The sequence below is a fragment of the Toxotes jaculatrix genome, chromosome 3 (genome assembly GCF_017976425.1).
Source record: "Toxotes jaculatrix isolate fToxJac2 chromosome 3, fToxJac2.pri, whole genome shotgun sequence".
Classification (NCBI taxonomy): domain Eukaryota; kingdom Metazoa; phylum Chordata; class Actinopteri; family Toxotidae; genus Toxotes; species Toxotes jaculatrix.
The window spans coordinates 7,334,105-7,342,992 of NC_054396.1; the positions used below are offsets into that span (position 1 = coordinate 7,334,105).

Sequence of the window (8,888 nt, forward strand, 5' to 3'; positions counted from 1 at the left end):
ACTTACATATGCCACCATGCATACTAAAATCTTAAGTGCAATGATGTTGGCCACTGTTGTCCCACAATGCAGTGCACAACAGACATGAAAGAGCTGCTGACAGATGGAGTAAAGTGAAACCTCTCTCACAGTGCACATTGTCACAGAAGGATAAGCTAAGGTGTTACTAATAAAATTAACTGCGGCTCCATCTCACTGAGGTGCCCTGGTAGCAATGTGACAGCGAGCCCAATGTCAGAGCCAAAGAACTGAAGTACCTGAATAGAAACACAGCCAATAGTAATCTTATTAGTCACGCCTGTATTTGACAAGTCAAAATATCAGTGGAAACGTAACATTTTCACTTATACAGTTCAAGTTTTAATTTTTAAAATTTTGTTCCCGAGCTGCAGCTTTACTGAGGTCCCACACGGCTGGTCTCATTCCTTGTTAGTACAAAACAGTACACTGCATTGAGTTCTTGTGTACTCTATCTGCCAAAACAGTGTGCTGTCAACATTAGTGCATGCTGTATTAGCACATAGTAATTAGAATTGAGACACCCTGCCAGTCTCACTGAGGGAGCCCATGTTGTTTGATCATCAGCCAGCAGGGGGAGGTGTACTCAGGTCTGGTAGGAATAAATCTTCTACTGTGCATCATGAGTGTAAATAATAATAATAATAATAATAATACATGACTTTAATGATAAAGAGACAACTTTGAAAAGTTGACTAATGTCTCAGTCTTTTCACTGAAATAGCAGTGCTGAAAACCGTCCGCCCACTATGAAGCATTTCTGTTTGCTCACGTACTGAGTTCTTTACTTTTCAAGCCAGAGCTTGGCCTTGAAAATAAATGTCAGCCTTTGAAACTGTTAGCTGTGTTTGTATGTTTACATGTATTCAGTTATTGCTGAAAGAGGAAGAGCTGTTATACTTTTGGAAGCACCTAATTGAAATTGTGTTGAATCCCATCATGGGCAGAATGTGGAATTTCAATGATGAACTGATTATTTTCTCAAAGAGCTGAAACCAGTTTGAAATGCTGCTGGATTCCCTCTAACATAGAGCAGGCATACATTCTTCTCTGTGTTGTAAAAGATGAACTATCACGAGTCAAACTTGAAAAGTTTCTTCAATTGAATCTGCCTGTTCATAAACTCACAGCAAACGAAGTGAAGGGAAAAAAAAAAACAAATATCAGAGTAGACTGGATCAGTCATGTGCACAAAACGTGCACACGCACACATCCTTCCCATCTGTCCGTGTGCAGCAACATCGCAGAGGCTGGGGAACTGTTAGCAGACCGTGGGATCCACAGATCAAAGAGCGGCCCCCCATTGAGGTCTGCGGTCCCAAGGAACACAAGCCGCTATGGGCCAGAGCCAGCATCTCGTCTCCAGCTAATTAACTAAAACCCCTCTGACGCCATCGTATTTGCATTCCTAAAGTACAGCACTCTGTGTAATATCTGCCACACATATTAAATAAGAAGCACTTGTGGGTTTGTCTAACAAGGCACCCCAGTGTTTTTAGCACAAATACATTTGTAATCACTTTCAAACATTGTGAGGGCGGCAACACAGAGGAGTTGAATTACTCAGAAACAGGGGTGAATTTTACAGTATAATTAAATGAGCATTTAAGTGAAACTGCTTGGTGCGCACGCTCAACTTTTTGTTTATATATTAATACTGATCAGCACATGCTTTCCAGGACCCACACACCTACTGCAGCACACAGCTGTGCATGAACAGAATCACACAGGACCCTGAAAAAAAAAAAAAAACACACCCTGCCCCGGTGAAGTTTTAAGTGCCCTCCAGCGCAGCCTTCCAACCTCAGCATTCACTGGAGCGAGAAAAGTGCCTCAAATAATGGGCTTTAAACGTCTGTGTAGATTAGCAAGCAGTCGTGTTTGGTGTCCTTAATAATTAATTACTTGTTTGTACCAGAGTGGACCTCGCCTCTTTTTTGTGTGTCTGCAAACAAACGCTCACTGGCATGCAATCGGGAGCTGCCAGGGTGCGAGGAGGGCCCCTGAGGAGCCCGGTGTAGGGACTGACGTGGTGACCTAAAGGTCATCGCTGCAGGGGGGCATACTCATCGTGTGTGAATAAGGTTATCTTTATACTTGTGACAAAAACTCTTAAAAGTCAAGATGTTTTGCTCGTATGCACCTGTTTCAGGAGTTGAGAGGGGTGTAGTTAGATTAGTCAGTGTGATATCCTCGCCCTGTGTGCATGTACCCACTAGCAGAGAAAAATGTTAATTAAGTTTCAGCTCTCTCACAGCATATGGACCACTCCCTGCCAACAGTTTCACCAGCCAGCTACAGCAGAATGACACCTGTACAGCAGATTGTTACAACGCTGCAGCCTTCTTTGTCTCTCCATCGTGTCGAAAAATAAAAAATAAATGTACGACAGACCTCTGCTCCTTTTCTCAGCCCTAAGGCCATTTCTCAATGACTGCCCCGAAAAACAGCCCTGTAAGCAGACTAAAGACAAGTGGGAGGATGAAATAGCATCTCCCTCTCCCCTGTGAGAAACAAAATGATGAACTGTGTAAAATCTTATTTGGCACCTCATATTAAAAAAGTCAGCAACGCAAAAGGGAGGAAAGAGCTGATGCAGACAGAGCAGAGGAGGGCCCATTAGAGAAATGCTCCTGTCTGTCTCTCTGTCCAGCCGGGTGACACCTCGCCCCTTAATGAGCTGTCTGAAGTCAAACAGGAGAAATACCAACACAATAAATTACCAGGCTCATCGCTTCCTGCTTGCCTCCACTCAGATACGGCTGACTAATCTTTCTATCTGGCCTCGCACCGTCCAGAATGAGATTCTGTCAAATCACATTCTACAATCCTTGGGTCCATTTGCATAACTACACTCGATGTTTCCAGCCAAACTGGTGACATGTTTTTCTGCAGTTAATTAGATTTTGGAATTAGTTTTCCAAAAAGAAAAGAGAAAGGAAAAAAAAACAAGATGATTTCTCCTCTGCTTGCTCTTCTATTCCCATTTGGAAGTGACAAGATAAAATTGTGTATAAGGGTAATTGCGTGGCAGTGCTGGAATAAGAGCTGGAGAGAGAGAAGGTATTTTTGCAGTTAAGGGGCTAATACTCTATTCCAATTTCAGTCTGTTTAGCATGCAGGCTCTGAACTGTTCCCTCTGACATGGCAAACCTCATTAAGATAGAGCAAAACTAATTCACTTGAGGACGAAAGCTAATTCTCCATATCTTTTTTTTCTTCTTCTTAGAGATATAGAGACAAACTGAAATTGGGTCTCAGGGGTATACACACTTGAAGGTAGAGCTCTTTCCCATCTCTTATCATAACACATGTACTGTAGATTAAAGAGAAGCAGGGACAGGCCGTAACCTTAGGCTACCTTTGAACTGCTGAGGTTAGAAACAGAGAAGAGGCTGAGCCTTTGTATGGCACAGCCCACTCTGGACTAAACTGTCAAGAGCACGGACATCTGAGCTGCATGGGATCAGTCCACCCGTGTGTCTATTCCTGCTGATAAAGCACAGCTAACCTTTTACGGAGCAGAGGAGGAGAGGGAAGAAGGGAGAGGAGAGGAAAAATTGGAGGAGAAAGGGCCAACGCTGGGGCTGCAATGGGCAGACATCCATTAACCAAGCACTCAGCATGGGATATGGCATTTACCGAGAACAGCCAAATGCCATGGCAATTAATCAGGGTTTTGAATGCCAGCTGTATCGATACCCCTTGTACACGGTCATGGGCACACTTATGCACACAGAAAGAAACACACACACACACACACACACACACACACACACACACACACACACACACACACACACACACACACACACACTTACACCTCAAAATAGACCTATACTTTTCTGTGTTTTCATGAGAACAACACTGCGTGGATACAGCACTGTGGTTTATGTCTAACCTTAATATTATTTCTATGTTTCAAACTAGGACGCACACTGAGAAATGGAATGAATACATCACTTACACAATCACAGAGTAAGGCCTGGGAGATGGCACACATTTTACTCTGCAGGGAGTTGCAAATTGCTTTTGAATAACCAAGGTCTAATTGACAGGAAAAGAATGCGCTGTCACTTCGCTGGTGCGACTGTCATTAACACATTTTTCATTTTGTACATGCTCCGAGGCATTATTGTTTTGTTGGCCTCGATCCCTCCCCGGTGCAGTGAATATGTTTTAAAATGGTTGTGAGCAGAATGTTGTTAGCTACACAACGCTCCCCGAGGGGGAACAAAACACAAGAACAATTGGCTCATTAGAAGCAGAAACACTTCAAACCACAATATGGCTGGAACACACTCAGAGGAGAGACAAAGTCAGCGAGTGAGGAGCACAGATGGATGGAGAGGAGGGACCGAGGGAGGGGGGGGACAAAGGCCCACCAACGGAGAAGAAGAAACCCCAACACACGGTGAGATCAGGGTACACAAGAGAAACCTACAGCTGAGGTGAGGTGAATTCACAGTAGCAATCCTGCACATGGAGAGGCTGAGGAGAGATGTGTTACACGCAATTAGATTATAGTGATCTGATTATAGTTTGTACTACCTGCAACAACATACTGTATGCTTATAATGAGTTCACCATAAAGGGGGTAATCATACTGCAGATGTTTTTTAGAATCTAATCAGATGTATTTCTCTATGCAAAAGAGCATTTTGACTGAGTTTCTATACATTTGGAAAACATGATATTTGTAGGTATGTCAAACATTTCTCATGTCTACACTTTCTACAACATTAGAATTTAACTCGTAATGATAATAAATGATAACGGGCCATTTCACAGCAAACACTGCCTTGTCACAGTAGGAGAAGCGCAGGTGTTACTAAGAACATTAAGGACGGCTCTGTTCTATTCAAGTGTGCCAACACCACAGTGTGACAGTATCCTGAAAAAAACAACATTTAAAGCTTGAAATTTAAATGCGGCAATGTCATTTCATGTTCGTATGAAAAAAGGTAAATATGCTAACTGATAAAACAGCACTGTGATACTATACATACTATGGTTGCATAGAATTTGTATGTGGTATGAAGGTGTGTGAGCAACTGACAGAAACAAAGAGCTTCCACATAGGTTACATTGCAGACGCTGATTTTACACATGCAGTCAGGAAAAGTGGAAAGTAACTATGTCCAGTCACTTGAGTGCTGTCTTTTAAGGTTAGGATTAAAGCTTAGGATTAAACTGTATAAAAATAAATGGCAACGTTACAATGCTGATTAGGTTTGAAAAAAGTATACCTAAGTAAAAGATCTGAATACTCCCTCAGGAACTTATAATCCGTAATGTCCTACCTTGTGAATGCATGACTCGAACAGCTCAGATGCTGTCTGGTTGAGACCTGCATCCGGCAGAGCTTCGAAACCACAGTGTTTGTCACAGGATGTCTATAAAAAAAGAACATTGCATAATGCAGTGAGTGAATGTCCTTATTGTAACACAGATGTCCCAATTATACCAAACAACCAGTTCTGGCAAAGAGTGTTTTATGACAGACACCAGCCTGTCTCTCGCTCTGGCTGGATGTCTTAGAGGCAGACTGGAGGAAAGCTAAAACAGCTCTTCAGGTCTCTAATGTTTTGTTCAGAGATTAGAACGATATTTTCCAGGGCACATCTATAATTCATTCAGTCTATTGAATCACCAAACATCACTCACAGCCCGTTAATACAAAATTCACAGACAGTGCTGAAAAAAACTGATGAAAGTGTTAATGTGCAAAAGCAAACACTTGACTTCATTGTTGGTGAATCAAAGACAAGGTTTACATTAATGTCACACTAATGCTAGATCTGTATCTTACTTTTCTTCTGACTTTACCTTTCAAAATTGATAATAAAACTTTAAAAGCGAGTATTTATTTATTTTTGCTAACATTTCTACAAAAGCCTTTACACACCTGGTGCTCTGCAAATCGTTAATAAAGGTTAATATAAAGGTTAATAATGATTAAAGACAAATCCACACACCTGTGCCATGTCCTACCTGGTGTGTGTGTGTGGGCAGCTTCCGCCCGGCCTATAACTGGTTCACAGCGACCTCTACCGATCTTTAACGACGCCATTGTTAACTCTCAAGGGTTCACAAAACGGCATTTACTAGTTAACGGTGATTTTTAGTAGTTTAGTTCCTGGTTTTCGAGAAAAAAAAGTCTACAATTGCCTAATTTCAAGAGCGAGGTTGTCGAGCAAAAACCAGGCTGACGAGTAGAGACGGCGCATTAATATCTGAATTGTGATTCGGTCACAGGTGAACTACTTTGATTAGGGACTTTACAGCAGCACTCAGCACAAGGTTTTCCCCTCAGGTGATTTGACCTGTTATATATAATAACATTAGTGACTAACCCGTCATATTTAGATGTTATAGTCTCACCAGTCAACATGCACAGTACCAGGACATCAAGCCCTGAGTGGATGGCAGCCATAATCAATATTATAATATTATAAATTACACCTGTGCTTTAACAATTAAAGCAATTAATTAACACAATTAAAATGTGTTTCAGGAGAACACTCATATAAGGTTTGGTGCTTAAAATCATGTTTATGCAGGCTACGGAGCTACGAGTCAGCCATTTGTGATAAGAGCTCTGATAGAAATCACGAGTTAAATAAATAAACAAACATCCTTTCTCGTTTTGACACAAGAGGGCGCCACCAGCTTGGATTATTTTCACAAGCAGTACTTGCAGGACTTGCTCCGGTAGGACTGGCTCGGGGTCAGCTTCAGCTGGCAGGACAGAGGAAAATGTGTGGGTTTATTTGCATTCTCAAAAAATATCTCTCAATAACACGAAAGCTTGTTTGGGCTGTAGTTTACTTGGTGGGTGAATTTATGGATCTGAGGTGTGTGGGCTAATCTATCATAATAACATAATCCCTTTGCATCAAGCACAATCTCTTAGCGGATTTTCCTTGTCATCTGGCTTTCCATCCTCCATTCTCTGTCAGACTATGAAAGCCCTAATTACAAATGTCATATCTGTAGATGTATGTAGGGTATCCAGGTATTATTCAAGAGTTGTTAGAGAAAAGTATTTCCTTGAAATTATCTGTGATTTTAGGTACACTAGGGACAAACATCCCTCACAAAAACATCTTAAAAAGGTCTTTATACTCCCTTTATCTGCACACGCTTCTTAATGTAAACGCCCTTAAATCTCTGCGTGTAATGTCTCAAACTACCTTCTGCATTAAGGAGGACAGGACATGAAAAATGCAGTGGAGTAAGTGGTTTAACACCTTAATCATAAGAGCAGACTGAGGAGCATTAGTAAAATTTGGTGTCAAATCTTTAGGGGCGTTTCATGTAATAGCATTAACAGATTTTCCCCCAAATCCCTGTATGTACTATATCTTTACAAGTGACAGAAACACAAACCAGGGAAGGACTTCAGTTGTTAGTTGTAGGTCCAGATAGCCAGTCTGTAACCACAATTAATGGATGGAAAATAAAGTGCTGCTTTCATTTATTGTGTTGATCAGACTACATGCGCAGACCCTAACCATGTGTGTGAAACCTCGGCTCAAGATGATCAGTATCATAAACACCCTCCATCTATCCCTTACAGCTGCAAAGCAATGAGTATAAATGAGACATGACAGTAGCATCTGACGTGCTTTGCCCTGGAGGTTGGGGGGTGGGGGTGGGGGGGGGGGGGGTTGTATGTGGAGGAGGGCAGGGGAAGGCTATCTGCTTAGATTACATAAACTCATCCAAGAGCCATGGGAGAGTAAGAGAGAGGAGAGGAGTGCCGCAGTAACCTGTGGATCTCTTATCTCTATGTCAACATCAAGGCTCTGTGTTTATTTTTCATTATTTCCCAAAGGCACTGAGCTCCTGGAGGACAGGCTTCATAAACACATGAGCTGCGTCTCATCCAAACTACATGCTCTACCTTAACAATCCTATTTTTAGTCCTGAAAACTACTGTACCCATGAAGGCCAAATGACAGCTTCACCCTGTGTGTTTTCACAAGGTGATGGCAGAGCCTTTGCACGTGAAACAACAGCCTACACCCAGGGAAAGGAGCCCGTAATCTTTTTAAATATGTCTCTGACAGTTGTTGTTGTGACTACCAATGGAGCTGTTATTACAGGCATTACTGTGAGTCTGACAAGTATCTCCTGGCAAACGTTTGCTTCACCAACACAGACTAAGTGAGCTCACAGATGGCAACAATAGGTGGATGATAGATGATACATATATAGAAAGATGGATCGTTTCACTTCACGTGTTGAATGGAGTGAATCAAAAAGTAAGATGAGACCAAACATGGCTGAAAGAGAAGGAGGGAGATACAGTCGGAGTGAGGAGAAGTTGAGCGAAAGGTTAAGTGCCACCTGCAGACAGTGGGACGGTTCAGGACGCCATAACACGGCCGTAAAAAACGCTCTTAAGGCAGTTTGTTACAAAGCTGGTTAACACAAGTGGAGTAGTTTACAACTGGAGCTGATGCACAGTAAAGCTCTTTACACAGTCGCTGTGACTGACTGGTTTGGCTTGTACTAGCTCACATGCACACACAGGCTCACATACACATGAAGAGTCACTCATAGAGACTTTGGATTATATTGATATAATCCAGCTGAGTCAGTGCTATAATAACAAGTCTCCTGTCACCTGTCACCGAGACTGTTCTGGTCTGGTTCTAACTGACAAGGCATGACCACCGATACTACTCTTTCATTTTCATCCAACTCCCACGTTCCCAAACAAGATTTGATCAAATGTATATTTTTAAAAAATCTGGAGTAGTTTTTAACATGATCCCACTTGTTCACTTGAGACGTTTTAAGCCCACAGACACAGACCTACTACAAACCTGTTATGATGTGAAGCAAATACACTAAGTTTT

General features: G+C 41.9%; 1 protein-coding gene across 1 annotated transcript in view; it reads right to left on the reverse strand.

Moving 5' to 3' along the window:
* Positions 1–5,384, reverse strand: part of sulf2a (sulfatase 2a) — a 50,225-nt gene extending 44,841 nt beyond the window's left edge. The window contains exon 1 of the mRNA XM_041033262.1: positions 5,322–5,384. The gene's annotated coding sequence lies outside the window, so the exon portion shown is untranslated. The remainder of the gene's footprint in view (positions 1–5,321) is intronic.
* Positions 5,385–8,888: the final 3,504 nt, after the last annotated feature.